Genomic DNA, 17,839 nt, shown 5'->3' on the forward strand with positions numbered 1-17,839 from the left:
CACACGACATTTTTTTTTGTAAATTTGCTCATAAATATACCAACAGGTTGCTGTTGGTTTTAGTCCTTATCTTTTATGATAGTATGTTAGTTATAAATGTAATTTAGCAAAGAAAAGTGCATAGAAATATTAGAAAAAACACGAATAAATCCAAAAAACTTATTGCACCTTCATTCTAGGTAAATTTACATATTTTACAACAAATATGCTCAGAATTTGTTACTAATTTTATTTCTTATCTCTTGATATTGTGTGAGCTATAATTATAATTTTACAAAGTAAAATATATAATTTATTAGAAAAATCAGGTATAACTTTGTAAAATTTACAATTTTCTTGTAAAAGAAGTCCCTAGGTAGGGAAAATCTTTTAGAATTTTTTCTTAAACCATGTGCACTTGCATTTCTTCCTCTTTCCATTGTTTTTTTTTCTAATTGGCTAAACTCAAAGTTACCCCAGCCTGGGGTGGTGCATATTGATTTATTACCTCATCCATCCCAAGGGTAAAAGGTAAAGCTCCTGAACCTTGTGCAGTTTGCAGATTCACTGTATTGCAAAATCAACTAACAAGGTCTCTTTCTGTCCATTTACATAGTCAATGGCAAGGCAAAATATTTTACTCAAAGTCCACAGCTTTGAGGAAAAGATTTTATAAAACTATAACTAAACAGTAATTGATAAATATGACAAAATATTACATCATGCTCAAATACAGTGACTGTGTGTGTGTGAAGAGAGAGAGAGAGAGAGAGAGAGAGAGAGAGAGAATTTTAGTAATAGTACTTTCAAAGTCAGTGACTTGAAACTTCTAACAAGTACTGCAATGCAGGTACATAAAGGAAAAGCATTATTTTCCTTTTCTGGGCTCAGCTCGTGTCGCTGCGCGAAATATCCTTTAATCTATTATTTCTAGGGTAAATGTACTAACACATACCAGAGAATAAATAAATAAAGAAAAAGGTCAGTACAACTGACTCGCTCACCCTCCAAGAGGGTGTCGGTATGAACACTATGGCGAGTGAGACCACTACCACGAGCCGATTGCCAACAGAAATCTCCCACTACAAAATCCCCACAAGAGGAGAGCCGACCCACAGAGTGGGCAGCAACTACTACTACTCCATCCCATGCTGCCGACTGCTGCGCCTCTGGTGGACATCCTTTTCAGTTAGCGCACACTGTTTACACGTGCCCCTTTTTTCTCTGTGTTATTTGTGCCCTTAATTTTGGATTTATTTATCATGGAGCGTGCAGCCATCGCAGCAGCTAAGTTAAGTACTCAATGTTTATTGCTATTGGTTTTTTTCCGTCACCCTGAGCCGTAATTTTGCGGTTTTTTAGGTATAAATACGAAATCTAGGTCGGAAGCATGGCAGCATGGTTCTGCCTCGTGGCGGGTTCGTTCTCGGTCTCCCATACCCAGAACATTCCCTTACTTTAGTACGCTCTATTTTTAATCATCCTATTTGTTTTAGGGTACAGTCTACACGGTTTATGTCATGCATGCATGTCTTTTTACCTTATGTAGGCTCCTTCTATCCAGACCCTAGCCACGGCTCTTAGTATCGGCCCCGGCTAGCTTTGAGTGGTAGACTTTCCCTCGGGTTAGTCGTACACTCCTGGATTTTTTCTCCTTCTATTTTGTTTTCTTTCTTTCAATGATTTATTTATTTTATATTATGTTTATGTTAGTGTAGGCGTCTGGCTTCACTTAGCCTAGATTATGGCCCATAGGGCCCACATGCTACCGCTCTTCAGTTCGGTTGCTTCCCGATAGCATCTCTCTGATCAGCCGGTTGTGTTTTCTAGGCCTTGTTGTTTCATTGTTTTGTTGTTACCGCCCCGTGGTCACTACGTGATCACAGAGCAGCCAGACGCCTGTCCAGTCATCTTCCCCCCTCCCGCTCTTCCATAGAGTCGGGGGGAGGGTTGGTCTGCCCACGCTCGCTCCGCATACCCGAGCCTGCCTCCCTCTCCCCACAGGCGGAGGGAGTAGAGGGACGGGACAGACCCAGACTGGACTCGACCTCTCCAGCTTCTCGGTCCGGCCGGATGGTAAGGGTGGGGGGACTGGTTTCCTTTCCCCCCTCCGTCGCTACTCCGTCCGCCGTTGCTAGCACGAGTCTGTGTGCCCTCTCGCCCTTTCCCACCTTACTGGGGCTCCTTTTCTACCGGAGCCCCGGCATCCAAGTGGAAAGGTGCTAGTCCACCCCGCAGGGTGGACCGAGGCATACAGTTGGTCTCTACTAACCCCTCCGTCGCGCTGAGAGCGACACGCTCCGCCACGCACTGGACTTAGTCCGGTACGTTCGAATTTTTAGGTTTAAGATTCTGTTATGTTAAACTAGTAAGTTTATCTTAAGCTACCTTAAACCATCCCCCCCTCCCTTATCTGCCTCACCGGATCTCTCCGGGGTTATAGCCTATTCAGGCGTTAAGGGAGGGGTTATGCCCAAAATTTTTCCGAGCTCCGGCATGCAACGGAGTTCTTCTGTCCTTTAGCCTGTAAGTGATAGCCTTTAAGATACTCATGTGTCTTTTCACTTACAGACCACCAACTGTGAGCATCCGGGATGCGCCGCCACACTTCAAGATCCCTGTGGACATGAAGTTTGCCGGTCCCATGCTCCATGCGCGACTCCGCACGGGGACCTCCAGGTCTGGTATCACGAGACATGCACCATCTGTTATGATCTGGTGAGCCAGCTTTTAGACGGGGTAAGTATTCAACTCCGTTAGCCAGTCCCCAATTTGTTATAGTTCTTAAGTTTTCTAAATTCAATCTTTTCTTAAACTTAAGATAAAAATACAAGGGGTTTTTGCATCCCCTATAATTTTAAGCTAAGCTTTTAATTTAGTTTTAGTTTAAGTTTAATCTTAAAATCTAATAAATACCCTCTCTTCCAGGCTCCGGCCGTGAAGGATACCGCACTGGCAACCCTGCGCGGCCTGGTTTTTTTTAGGTCGGCGGTTTTGGGAAGAAACGCCGCCAAGGTATTGCCCTACATTCTGAGAAGAAGTTGGCGGTACTGATCTTCCCCGGAGGCAAGCCAACGGGCTACGTCGACCCAGCAGAGGCGGCCCCGACTATCGCTTTCATTCAACAACAGCTCGCTGCCTCGTTGACGGATCCAGGCCAGGACATCTCCTCGGAAGTCGCGACATTGGATCTTAATATCGAACCCATGGTAGGTGGGTAGACGACCTATTGGTCGAGGTAGGTACGTTGGACGCCCAAGGAATGCCCTTGGTGCCACTGGATCTTCTACCCCTGCAACCTCTCCATCCTTCCAAGGCTTTACAGGTACAGAATTGTATACTTCTCCTGATGCTTCCGTTAGACCCAAGGTCAAAGGTCAAGCAGTAAAAACCTTGACTAAGACGTCGTCGTCGTCTAAAAAGACGGCATCGGCGTCATCTTCATCTCGTAAGTCTCCGGCTAGAAATCCCGGAGCAGAGAGGTCTAAAGCTTCTGGGTCCGGCTCTAAATCCTCTAGGAGTAGATCCTCCAGGGAGAGATCACACACTCCAGCGGAGTCAAACAGTTCCACTACCTTTGGTTCCCGGTTCAGAGCCACCCTTCCACCTCCGCAGCAGCTCCGGCTTTGGATTCCAATGCTGGTCTATTGCAACAAGTGGGCGATCTGGTTGGTTCTCTGAAAACCAGTATGGAACAGATGTTCTCCCGGTTGTCTGATAGGATCACCTCTCAGGACAACATTATAGCCGGACTGAGCCAAGCTCCACTAGCTTCTCCCCCACCTTTCAGCACAGGGGGAGCGCAATTGCCTCCGTATGACTCTCTACCTCCGTTCTCTATGAACAATCCGTGGAGAGTAGCGTCATACGCCCCCTTCCAAGACGGGCTTATCTATCCCGGAATGTGGAACTCGGAGGATTGAAGACTTCGAGTTTACCCGTTGGCAAGACCTTCAGCCTCCGTCATCGGCTACGCCAGGCTCACCGCCTCGGCCATGACTCGAGACGATAAGGTACCGAAAGAGACAGTCCTCTATTCACGGGACCAGGCTCAGAGAGAATGGCTCAGGTGTCTAGAGGACATGGATTGTTCCAACACGAAGATACAACCATTTAAGAGTCCTTTTACGATCTTTACAATGGAAGAGGGTACCCCGCTCCCTTTCTTGACAAAGATCGCTACGACCACCATTCCAGCAGCTCAGAAGGGGGATTCGATGCCTCAGCTGAAAGAAGCGGACCCTACGTCTCCTTTACTTCCCTCAGCGGTGAGTTGTGGGAAGATCTGCCCAACACCTTTCGGCGGGCAAACTCAAACCAGACTGTGCTATGGAGCAGTTTGGTGAGAAGCTGCCTAGGCTTCCAGATAGCCTCATTCAGGCAGAATTTGATGCCAAATCTAAGTTAGCCAGGTCTATCAATACCATGGCCATGACCGAGGTGGCTACCATTTCCTATGGTTCGGAGCCACTTTTTAAGCTTCTCACCAAGTCTCTGACTCAAACGGTGCAGTCTGATATGTTTGAGTTCGCCACGGCCAGAACAAACTGTAGAAAACATGTCCTCCAAGAAGCAACGATTCGGCATGAACCGAATAAGTTGCTTGCATCGAACATCTGGGGAGCAGACCTCTTCCCAGAGGCGATGGTTGAAGGAGGTCCAGGCAGAGGATACGAGACTAAACCAAACCAAAGCTTAAGATCGTTGGGGTCTTACGGCCAGAGACGCCAAGATCAAGTGGTCAAGGGTAAGGCTCAAAGGAAACCCAGACGTTTCCAGCCTTACCAGAAGAAACAGCCACGCTTTACTCAGCCGGTTCCAGCTGTCCCGTTGGTGCAAGCAGCCCAACCTTCTACCTCCAAGGCTCAGTCGCAGCCAATTTATGTCATTTCCCCCCAGCCTCAACCCTCCACCTCTTACGCTCTCTCTCCAGCCTTCAATCAAGTCTTCGAGGGTCAGGCTTCCCAGAAGTATGACCGCTCGGGTAAGGGAGGCAGAGGTAAGCGATCCTTTCGTGGAAGAGGATCGGCAGAATCCTTTAATAGAGGAAAGCATTTCAGGGGAGGCCGAGGAGGCTACCAACATCAATGAGGACTTTCAGGTAGGAGGGAGGCTGTTTCACTTCCGCCACCGGTGGAATTTCAGCAAGTGGGCGCAGAGCATTGTGTCAAAAGGCTTGGGTTGGAGTTGGGTAGCGGACCCGCCCCCATCCAGACCTTTCCGCCAACTTCCATCCAAAGAATTGACGGAGTATGCGGAGGACCTCCTTCAGAAAGGAGCTATAGCGAGAGTCAACCAGATTAAATTTCAAGGACGCTTGTTCAGCGTTCCAAAGAAAGGCTCACAAAAAAGAAGGGTAATCTTAGACTTGTCCCGCTTAAACTTAGCCATTCGCTGCGACAAGTTCAAGATGCTCACGATCTCGCAGGTACGGACCTTACTTCCCCGTGGGGCCGTCACCACCTCTATCGATCTTACAGACGCTTACTATCATATCCTATTGCAAGACACTTCCGTCCGTATCTGGGCTTCAAGATAGGAGACCAGACATTCTCCTTCAAGGTAGTTCCTTTCGGGCTCAACGTAGCACCCAGGGTGTTCACGAAGTTGGCGGAAGTAGTAGTTCAACAACTAAGATCGCAAGGGGTTATGGTAGTAGCGTATCTCGACGATTGGTTGATCTGGGCTCCAACAGTCGAGGAATGCCACATAGCTACACTGAAAGTGATTCAGTTCCTGGAATATCTAGGCTTCAAGATAAACAGGACCAAGTCAAGACTCACTCCAGAGTCAAACTTTCAGTGGCTGGGCATCCAATGGAATCTATCCTCCCATACTCTGTCGATTCCATCAGCCAAGAGGAAAGAAATAGCGAAGTCAGTAAAGCAATTTCTGAGTCACAAACTTGCGTCAAGAAGAACTCAGGAAAGGATCCTGGGTTCACTCCAGTTTGCATCAGTGACAAACATCTTGATGAAAGCCAAACTGAAAGACCTAACCAGAATCTGGCGCTCACGAGCAAATGTCAGGTCCAGGGACAAATTATCCTCAGTCCCTCAGATTCTACGGAATCGACTTCGCCCGTGGGCGAAAGTCAAGAACTTATCGATATCAGTGCCCCTTCAGTTTCCTCCTCCGGGGATTACCATCCACACGGACGCTTCATTAAGCGGTTGGGGGAGGATATTCCCAGTTCAAGAAAGTTCAGGGAACTTGGTCACCTCAGTTCCGTCAGTTCCATATAAACGTACTGGAAGCAATGGCAGTGTTCTTGACTCTAAAAAGGTTACGTCCGCCAAACGTACTCCCACATAAAGCTAGTCTTGGGACAGCGCAGTGGTAGTACATTGTATAAACAGGGGAGGCTCCAAATCACGTCATCTAAATCATGTCATGGTAGCCATCTTCTCCCTGGCGGACAAGTTCAGTTGGCACCTCTCCTCCACCCATATAGCTGGAGTGAGAAAACGTCAATAGCAGATGCTCTATCCCGATCAGTACCTCTAGAGTCGGTAATGGTCACTGGACAACAGTTCGTTCCAATGGATTCTTCAGAGAGTTCCAGGCCTACAAGTGGATCTCTTCGCATCCCAAGCGAACCACAAACTCCCATGTTATGTGGCCCCCAACCTGGACCTCTGGGCCTATGCCACGGACGCCCTGGCCCTAGACCTGGAACAACTGGGAGAAGATTTATGTCTTTCCTCCAGTGAATCTTCTCATGAAGGTACTGAACAAACTCAGGACATTCAAGGGTCAAGTGGCTCTAGTAGCCCCAGACTGGCCGAAGAGCAATTGGTACCCTAATAATTCGGAACTGGGTCTTCGCCCTCTTCGGATTCCCAGTCCCAGGCTCTCCCCAGTCTAGTACAAACGAAGACTGTGTTCGCTTCCTCAGGAATTCTAAAAACCCTAACTTTATGGATTTCATGAAGTTTGCAGCGAAAAGGGGATGCGAATATTGACCCTCAAAACATTCTCTTCTTGGAATCCGATAAAAGAGATTCAACTTTGAGACAGTATGATGCTGCTGTCAAAAAAGTTAGCAAACTTCCTGAGAGAATCAGATATTAGAATCATGACAATCAATTCAGCTATATCCTTTTTCAGATCTTTATTTGAAAAAGGCTTAGCAGCTAGCACCATTACGACAAAACAAGTCAGCCTTGAAAAAAGATTTTTCAATTTGGTTCTTTCAACATAGACTTGACAGACTCCTACTTCTCGTCTATTCCCAAGGCTTGTGCTAGACTTAGACCTTCTGTAAGGCCTATGTTCAGTATCATGGTTCTTAAATGATGTTCTAAAGCTGGCTCAGAAACTGATAATGACACATGTTCATTTATAATGCTCTTAAGAAAAACTCTATTTTTATTAAGCTTGGCCTCAGGAGCTAGAATTTCAGAACTGTTGGCATTATCCAGAGACCGGATCATATTCAATTTCTTCCCACAGGGAAGTACTACTTTCTCCGGAACGTAGTTTATAGCAAAGAATGAAGATCCTTTGATGAGGTGGGAAACCATGGAAGGTAGTACCCCTTCCACAAGATATATCTCTTTGCCCAGTATCGACCTTACGAGCCTTTCTGTCTAGGACCTCCTCATCCTCATCGGGTCCTCTCTTTAAGAGAGAAAAAGGTGGTACTTTATCTATTAAAGGCATCAGGCAGCAGATCCTGTACTTTATTAAACAAGCCAATCCTGACTCTTTCCCAAAAGCACATGATGTCAGGGCAGTAGCCACCTCAATTAACTATTTCCAACATATGAACTTCGATGAGTTGAAAAAATATACTGGATGGAAATCGCCGACAGTATTTAAACGTCATTACTTAAAGTCCTTGGAAGCTCTGAAATTTTCAGCAGTTGCGGCGGGTAACATACGTTTCCCCGATTCTGCCTAATCTTTAGTAGAAGATCCAGTCCTCCTTTCTACCTGTCTCACCCAACAGTCCGTCTATGCCTGCCTTGTTCATCTACGGTTACCTTGTGTCTTAGCTGCTTTTATGATGATATGGTGGGTGTCCTTTATTTTTTTGCTAGGGACACTCACAATTGATTGTATATATTGATCTCTTTGATGTGATCCCCTTATTTTTATGCTAGGGGATACATCTTATTTACAATGATTACGTTTGTTTTGTATATTAAGTCATATACATTCCTTCATATATTATTATTATTGAAGTTTGTTCTGTTCAAGTTTATTGTTCATAATTGCTTTAGAGTTCTTGGTACATATCGATACACAGATACTACTCTTAAACATATATTCCATGTAAGCCCTGTATATATGCAAATTACGTTAATTTAAGAAATATTATTAGCATTAAGTTTAATTTAAGCAATATTTCTAATTTTGTATCATTGTGTATATGTATCTTTATTAGCAATTATATTCTTTTCTTTTATTTTATCTTTTATTTGAGACCTCCTTGTGTTTTGTTGATTTTTCTTTACAATCTTGTGCTATTTCTCTGGTACGATTTCGCGCAGCGACACGAGCTGAGCCCAGAAAAGGGATTTTGACGTAAGGAAAAAATCTATTTCTGGGCGATTGGCTCGTGTCGCCAGCGAAATATCCTTTTAATCTATTATTTCTAGGGTAAATGTACTAACACATACCAGAGAATAAATAAAATAAAGAAAAAGGTCAGTATAACTGACTCGCTCACCCTCCAAGAGGGTGTCGGTATGAACACTAGGCGAGTGAGACCACTACCACGAGCCAAATACCAATAGAAATCTCCCACAACAAAAACCCTCCATGGGGAGAGCCGACCCACAGAGTGAGCAGCTCGTACTACTACTACTCCATCCCATGCTGCCGACTGCTGCGCCTCTAGTGGCCATCCTGAAGTTAGCAGACAATCTTGGGCGAAGGGATGGGTAGGGTGGGATGTTTCGCTGGCGACACGAGCCAATCGCCCAGAAATAGATTTTTCCTTACGTCAAAATCCCTTTTCTGGGCTCAGCTCGTGTCGCTGCGCGAAATCGTACCAGAGAAATAGCACAAGATTGTAACAAAAGAAATAAAATAAAACAGAATAGGTCTCAAATAAAAATAAAGTAAATATAAAAAAGAGTATAATTGCTAAAAAGATACAAATACACAGTGATACAAAATAGAAATATGCTTAAATTACCCTTAATTCTAAACATGTTTCTTATCATAAGGTAATACATATGTACAGAGGTAAATTGGCTTACATGTAACAAAATAGTATCTGTGTAAAGGCATGTATCAAATATATAACAGCAATTAAAAATGAACAAATTAAACAACGATGATAATATGTAAGGAATGCATATGACTTAATATACAAAACCCGTAACATCATAATCGAGATGTATCCCCTAGCATAAAAATAAGGGGGTAACATCCATGAGATCAAAATCCATAATCATCTGTGAGTGTCCCTCCCTAGCAAAAAATAAGGGGCACCCATACTAATCATCATCAAAGCAGCTAAGACACCAGGTGAATGTAAATGAACACGGTAGGAATAGACGAACTGTTGGGTGAAGCAGGTAGAAAGGAGGACTGAATCTTCTACTACAAATTAACTAGAATCAGGGGAAACTATGTTTCCCGCTGCTACTGCTGAAAATTTCAGAGCTTCCAAGGACTTAAGGTAATGGCGTTTGAACACTGTCGGCGATTTCCATCCGGTATACTACTTTTTCAACTCATCGAAGTTCATGTGTTGGAAATAAATTAATTGAGGTGGCTACTGCCCTGACGTCATGTGCTTTCGGGAAAGAGTCAGGATTGGCTTGCTTAATAAAGTACAGGATTGTTGCCTGATGCCTTTAATGGATAAAGTTCCACCTTTTTCCCTCCTAAAGAGGGGACCCGATGAGGATGAGGAGGTCCTGGACAGAAAGGCTCAAGTAAGGTTGTAACTGGGCAAAGAGATACATCTTGTGGAAGGGGTAGTACCTTCCAAGGTTCCCACCTCATCAAAGGATCTTCATTCTTTGCTAAAAAGCTACGTTCCGGAGGAAAGTAGTACTTCCCCTGTGGGAAGGAATTGAATATGATCCGGATCTCTGGATAAAGCCGACAGTTCTGAAATTCTTGCTCCTGAAGCTAAGCTTAATAAAAACAGGGTTTTCCTTAAGAGCATTATAAACGAGCATGTGTCATTATCGGTTTCTGAAGCCAGTTTTAGAACATCGTTTAAGAACCATGAAACTGACGTAGGCCTTACAGAAGGTCTAAGTCTAGCACATGCCTTAGGAATAGACGAGAAGTAGGAATCCGTCAAGTCTATGTTGAATCCAAATTGAAATATCTTTTTCAAGGCTGGACTTGTTTGTCGTAATCGTGCTAGCTGCTAAACCTTTTTCAAATAAGGATCTGAAAAAGGATATAGCTGAATTAACTGTCATGATTCTAATATCAGATTCTCTCAGGAAGATTGCTAATTTTGACAGCAGCATCATACTGTCTCAAAGTTGAATCCCTTTTATCGGATTCCAAGAAGAGAATATTCTGAGGGTCAATATTCGCATCTCTTTTTGCCGCAAACTTCATGAAATCCATAAAGTTAGGGTTTTGAGAATCCCTGAGGAAGCGAACACAGTCTTCGTTTGTACTGACTGGGAGAGCCTGGGATTGGGGATCCGAAGAGGACGAAGGCCCAGCTCCAGAATTAGTTAGGGGATACCAATTGCTCTTCGGCCAGTCTGGGGTACTAGAGCCACTTGACCCTTGAACGTCCTGAGTTTGTTTAACACTTTCATGAGAAGATTCACTGGAGGAAAAGACATAAATCTTCTCCAGTTGTTCCAGTCCAGAGCCAGGGCGTCCGTGGCATAGGCCAGAGGGTCCAGGTTGGGGGCTACGTAACAGGGGAGACTGTGATTTGCTTGGGATGCGAAGAGATCCACCTGTAGCCCTGGGTACTCTTTGAAGGATCCATTGGAACGAACTGTTGTCCAGAGACCATTCCGACTCTAGGGGTACTGATCGGATAACGCGTCTGCTATGACGTTTCTCACTCCGAGCTATGTGAGTGGAGGAGAGATGCCAAACTGAACTTGTCTGCCAGGGAGAAGATGGCTACCATCACATGATTTAGATGACGTGACTTGGAGCCTCCCTCTGTTTATACATGTACTACCACTGCGCTGTCCAGAACTAGCTTTATGTGGGTAGTACTTTGGTGGGCGCAACCGTTTTAGAGTCAAGAACACTGCCATTGCCTCCAGTACGTTTATATGGAACTGACTGAACTGAGGTTGACCAAGTTCCTTGAACCTTTTGGACCTGGGAATACCCTCCCCAACCGCTTAAGGACGCGTCTGTGTGGATGGTAATCCCTGGTGGAGGGAACTGAAAGGGGTACTGACACTGACAAATTCTTGACTTTCGCCACCCACGGCTGAAGTCGATTCTTTAGAATCAGAGGGACTGAGGATAGTTTGTCCCTGGACTGACATTTGCTCGTGAGCGCCAGATTCTGGTTAGGTCTTTCAGTTTGGCTTTCATTAAGACGTTTGTCACTGATGCAAACTGGAGAGAACCCAGGATCCTCTCCTGAGCTCTCCTTGACGCCAGTTTGTGACTTAGAAATTGCTTGACTGACTTCGCTATTTCTTTCCTTTTGGTTGATGGAATCGACAGAGTATGGGAGGATAGATTCCATTGAATGCCCAGCCACTGAAAGTCTGACTCGGAGTGAGTCTGACTTGGTCCTGACTTTATCCTTGTTTAATCTTGAAGCCTAGATATTCCAGGAACTGAATCACTTTCAGTGTGGCTCTGTTGCATTCCTCGACTGTTGGCGCCCAGATCAACCAATCGTCGAGATACGCTACTACCATAATCCCTTGTGATCTGATTGTTGCACTACCACTTCCGCTAGTTTCGTGAACACCCTGGGTGCCACGTTGAGTCCGAAGGGAACTACCTTGAAGGAGAATGTCTGGTCTCCTATCTTGAAACCCAGATGGACGGAGTGTCTTGCAATAGGGATATGATAGTAGGCGTCTGTAAGATCGATAGAGGTGGTGACGGCCCCACGGGGAAGTAGGGTCCGCACCTGTGAGATCGTGAGCATCTTGAACTTGTCGCAGCGGATGGCTAAGTTTAAGCGGGACAAGTTTCTAAGATTACTCTTCTTTTTTGTGAGCCTTTCTTTTTTGGCACGCTGAACAAGCGACCTTGAAATTTTAATCTCTTGACTCTCACTATAGCTCCTTTCTGAAGGAGGTCCTCTGCGTACTCTGTCAATTCCTTGGAAGGAAGTTGACGGAAAGGTCTGGATGGAGGTGGGTTCGTCAACCAGCTCCAACCCAGGCCTTTTGACACTATGCTCTGAGCCCATTCGCTGAAGTTCCACCGGTGGCGAAAGTGGACAGCCTCCCTCCTACCTGAAGTTCTTCATTGGTTCTGGTAACCGCCTCGGCCTCCTCTGAAGTGCTTTCCCTGTTAAAGGGGCCTCCCGATCCTCTCCCACGAAGGAACGCTTACCTCTGCCTCCCTTACCCGAGCGGTCATACTTCTGTGAAGCTTGACTCTCGAAGGCTTGATTGTAAGCTGGAGAGATGGCGTAAGAGGTGGAGGGCTGAGGTTGAGGGGATATCACATAAATTGGCTGTGATTGAGCCTTAGAGGTGGAAGGCTGGGCTGTTTGCACTAAGGGCACCGCTGAACTTGCTGAGGAAAGCGTGACTGCTTCTTCTGGTAAGGATGGAAGCGCCTAGGTTTCCCCCGAACCCTTACCTTTAGGTGTTAGGTCTTGTCTCCTCTTAGCTGTAAGGCCCCAACGGTCCTTAAGGCTCTGGTTCAGCCTCGTAGCCTCTGACTGAACTTCCTTCACCATAGCTTCTGGGAAGAGATCTGCTCCCCAGATGTTAGACGAGAGCAACCTATTCGGTTCATGTCGAATGGTTGCCTCTTGTAGGACATGCTTCCGACAATTCGTTCTAGCAGTGGCAAACTCAAACATATCCGACTGTACCGTTTGAGTCAGTGCTTTGGTCATGAGCTTAAAAAGCGGTTCTGAGCCATAAGCTATGGTTGCTACCTTCGGACCAAATAGCCATATAGTTAATTGATCTGGCTAGTCGCGATTTTGCGTCAAATTCAGCCTGAATAAGGTCTATCTGGGAGCCTGGGTAGCTTTTCACCAAACTGCTCCATACACAGTCCGGTGTTTGAGTTTGCCAGCTGAGAAGGTGTTTGGCAAGTCTCCCACAATTCTCCGGCTGAGGGGAGCAACGGAGATGTGGGATCTGCTTCCTTCAATTGAGGCATGGAGTCCCCCTTCTGGGCCGCTGGATGGTAGACCTCGCGATCTTTGTCACGGACGGGAGCGGGGTACTCTCATCCATTGTGAAAATGGTAAAGGGACTCTTGAAAGGTTGTATCCTGGTATTGGAACAATCCATGTCCTCTAAACATCTGAGCCATTCTCTCTGAGCCTGGTCTCGTGAATAGAGGACTGTCTCCTTAGGCACCCTATCATCCCGAACCATGGCTGAAGCTGTAAGCCTTGCGTAGCCTATGAACGGAGGCTGGAGGTCTACCGGGAAGAACTCGAAGTCCTCTATCCTCCGAGTTCCGAATTCCGGTATGGAAATGGAGGACGTCTTGGAAGGGGCGTATGACGCTACTCTCCATGGATTGGTTCATCTTGAGAACGGAGGTAGCGAGTCATACGGAGGAAGCTGAGTTCCACTCGTATTGGAAAGTGAAGAGAGGCTAGAGGAACTTCTTTCAGTCCGGCTATAATGGAGTCCTGGGAAGTAATCCTATCCGACAGACGAGAGATCATTTGCTCCATGCTACTCTTTAGGGACCCAACCAGGTCGCCCACCTGTTTGCAACAGGCCAGCATTGGAGTCCAAGGCCGGAGCTGCTGCGGAGGTGGAGGGGTGGCTCTGAATCGGAACCAAGGGTAGCGGAACTGGTGACTCTGCCGGAGTGCGAGATCTCTCTCGTGGAGGATTTACTCCTCGAGGACTTAGAGCCGGAGCTAGAAGTTTTAGACTTGTCTGCTCCGGGATTCGCAGCCAGAGACTTACGTGAGGAGGATGACGCCGAAGTCGACTTCTTAGACGACGACGACGTCTTAGACAAGGATTTCACTACTTGACCCTTGACCTTGATTAGGTCTAACCGAAGCGTCAGGAGGAGTATATAATTCATCACCTGTAAAGCCTTGGAAGGATGGAGAGGTTGCAGGAGTAGAAGAAACAGTCACACCCAAGGGTGACCCTTGGGTGTCCACCCTACTTACCTCGACCAACAGGTCTCTACACCTACCATAGGTTCTACATTAATATCTAAAGTCGCGACGTCTGTGGAGATATCCTGGTCTTGATCAGTTAATGAGGCAGCCAGCTGTTGTTGGATGAAGGCGATAGTAGGGGCCGCCTCTACTGGGTCGACGTATCCTGTCGCCTTGCCTCCGGGGAAGATTAACAGCGCCAACCGCTTCTCCAAGATGTAAGGCATACCCTTGGCGGCGTTCTTCCCAAAACCGCCGACCCAGGCCCGCAGGGTTGCCAGTGCGGTATCCTTCACTGCCGGCGCCTGGAAGAGAGGGCCGTAGGTTAGATTTAAGAATCACTTACACTAAAACTTAAATATAACTTAAACTTAGATGCTTAAGTTAAAGTGGATGATTGAAAAACTTAAGCACTAAAATAGAAGCGGAGCAGCTACCGGAGATGGGAATACTCACCCCTTCTAAAAGCTGGCTCACCAGATCGTAACATATGGTACACGTCTCCATGGTACCAGACCTGGATGTCCCGTGCAGAGTCGCGCATGGAGCATGGGACCGGCAAACTTCGTGTCCACATGGGTCCTGAAGTGTGGCGGCGCATCCCGGATGCTCACAGTTGGTGGCCTGTAAGTGGGAAGACACATGAGTATCTTAAAGAATAACACTTACAGGCTAAAGGACAGAAGAACTCCGCTTGCATGCCGGAGCTCGGAAAAAATTTTAGCATAACCCCCCCCTGCCCCGCCTGAATAGGCTATAATCCCGGAGAATCCGGTAAAACATGTAGGGGAGGGGGGAAGAGGTTTAAGGTACTTAAGATAAACTTATAGTTAATCTAAAAACTCTTAAACCTAAAACTCAAACGAACCGGAGCAAGTCCAGTGCGTAGCGGAGTGTAGTAACTCAGCAATACGGTACGGTTAGCAGGGACCCACTGTATGTTCCGGTCCACCCTACTGGGTGGACAAACAACTTCCCGCTGGATGGCCAGGACTCCGATCATGAAAAGGAGACCTAGTAAGGTCGGGGAAGAGCGAGGAGACATACAGGCTCGAGCGAACCGGAGCGACAAGGAAGCAACGGATGGGGGGAAAGGCCAGTACCCCCCATCACATCACCACCGGGCCGGACCGAGAAGCCGGAGAGGTCGCGTCCAGTCTGGGTCTGTCCCGTCTCCACCCTGGCCCCTCCGCCTGGGGGGTAGAGAGGGAGGCATGCTCGGGTATGAGGAGCGAGCGTAGGGCAGACTGCCCCACCCTCCCCCGACTCTATGGAAGAGCGGGTAGGAGGGGGGAAGGGGACTGGGCAGGCGTCTGGCTGTCTCGTGATCGCGTAGTGACCACGAGACGGTAAGGCTAAAATAAGACAACTAACCTAGGACCAACCAACTGATCAGAGAGATGCTATCGGGAAGCAACTGAACTAAAAGCGGTAGCATAGAGACCCACTGGGTGGGCCAAAACCGACTGATCAGAGAGATGCTATAGGGAAGCAACCGAACTGATGAGCGGTAGCATAGGCTCAAGGAGCCAGGACCTAGGCTAAGCCAGACGCCCAACTAACCTAACCATAACAAAATACATGGTAATAAAATAAAATAAAAGAAAGAAAACAATAAAGTAGGAGAAAAAAATCCAGGAGTGTACGACTAACCCGAAGGAAAGTCTACCACTCAAAGCTAGTCAGAGGCCCGATACTAAGAGCCGGGACTAGGGTCAAAATGAAGAAGAGCCTACATAAGGTAAAAGACATGCATGCATGACAAACCTGAGTAGACAGTACCCTAAGTAAAACGGATAATAAATATAGAGCGTACATAGAGAATGGGATGTTCTAGGTAGGGTGGGAGACGAGAACGAACCCACCACGCCGGCAGAACCATGCTGCCATGCTTACCCGACCCCGAGTACGTATTTATACCTAAAAAACGGCAAATACTGACCGAGAGCCGGAAAAAACCAACTAACCATAAATACTGAGTACTTAACTTAGCTGCTGCAATAGCTGCACGCTCCATCATAGATAAATCCAACGAAAGGGCACAAAAAACACAGAGAGAAAAATATCACGTCTGCTCGTGAGGTGCTAACTGAAAAGGATGGCCACTAGAGGCGCAGCAGTCGGCAGCATGGGATGGAGTAGTAGTAGTACGAGCTGCTCACTCTGTGGGTCGGCTCTCCCCATGGAGGGTTTTTGTTGTGGGAGATTTCTATTGGTATTTGGCTCGTGGTAGTGTGGTCTCACTCGCCTTAGTGTTCATACCGACACCCTCCCCTCTTGGAGGGTGACGAGTCAGTTATACTGACCTTTTTCTTTATTTTATTATTCTCTGGTATGTGTTAGTACATTTACCCTAGAAATAATAGATTAAAGGATATTTCGCGCAGCGACACGAGCTGAGCCCAGAAAAGGGATTTTGACGTAAGGAAAAATCTATTTCTTGGCGATTGGCTCGTGTCGCCAGCGAAATCCCGCCCTACCCATCCCATCGCTCAAGATTGTCTGCTAACTTCAGGATGGCCACCAGAGGCGCAGCAGTCGGCAGCATGGGATGGAGTAGTAGTAGTTGCTGCCCACTCTGTGGGTCGGTTCTCCTTCCCTTGGGGGAATTTTGATTGTAGTGGGAGATTTCTGGTGGCAATCGGCTCGTGGTAGTGGTCTCACTCGCCATAGTGTTCATACCGACACCCTCTTGGAGGGTGAGCGAGTCAGTTGTACTGACCTTTTTCTTTATTTATTTATTCTCTGGTATGTGTTAGTACATTTACCCTAGAAATAATAGATTAAAGGATATTTCGCTGGCGACACGAGCCAATCGCCCAGAAATAGATTTTTCCTTACGTCAAAATCCCTTTTTTACACCCTTGTATGTGTTAACCTACAATCATTGAATACCTGGCCCCTGAAATGCTTAATCTTAATTCACACCTATTCTGAGTTCAATTATATCTCTGACTCCTTTGAAGGCTTTTGGCAAAGGTTAATCATTGTATGGCTGATAACAGTTGGGATAGAAGTTAAAAATTATTCTTGTAAGCATTCATACAGCTTTAATTTTGTGAAAACAGATGTTATGCTTACTTACAAGCTTACATCACTCCAAGTACTGTATATACTCGCATATTATGCGACTTTTGAAATCTAATTTTGAAGCTAATTTTAAAGGGGTCGCATCATACATGCGTATAAAATTAGCGTACCGTCTATGCTTTCCAAAATCGGCCGATTGCGATAGTTACTACCGGAGGAAAACAGATGATCTTTTAAAAAGTTATGCTTTACTTGTACTTCACTATATCCAATAATATTTTATGTATTCTTATATTACTATTGTATCTTAAAATACAAAAGAGCGATCATGTGCCATTTGCATTATTTTGGTTTATACAACATGTTTAACTGTTCTAGACTAACGATCTTTGAATGTCCTTGAGACAAACCCCGAGGCTATAATTATAAGATTACAAGGGTTTTTCATTCCAAGGTACTTTAATCTCCTTCCTATTCGGCCCTGCTCTCTCTCTCTCTCTCCTAAATCTTACTGCTGTCCGAGCGAGAGCTTTTTTATGGGAGTACATGTGCCCGCATTTCGCATTTTCCATACCTATTTATTTT

At 46.1% G+C, this 17,839-nt stretch overlaps 1 protein-coding gene across 1 annotated transcript in view; it reads right to left on the reverse strand.

The window, feature by feature from the left end:
* Nucleotides 1-17,839, reverse strand: part of LOC135216469 ((E3-independent) E2 ubiquitin-conjugating enzyme-like) — a 561,446-nt gene that overhangs the window by 170,414 nt on the left and 373,193 nt on the right.

This window comes from Macrobrachium nipponense, chromosome 6 (assembly GCF_015104395.2).
Source record: "Macrobrachium nipponense isolate FS-2020 chromosome 6, ASM1510439v2, whole genome shotgun sequence".
NCBI lineage: Eukaryota > Metazoa > Arthropoda > Malacostraca > Decapoda > Palaemonidae > Macrobrachium > Macrobrachium nipponense.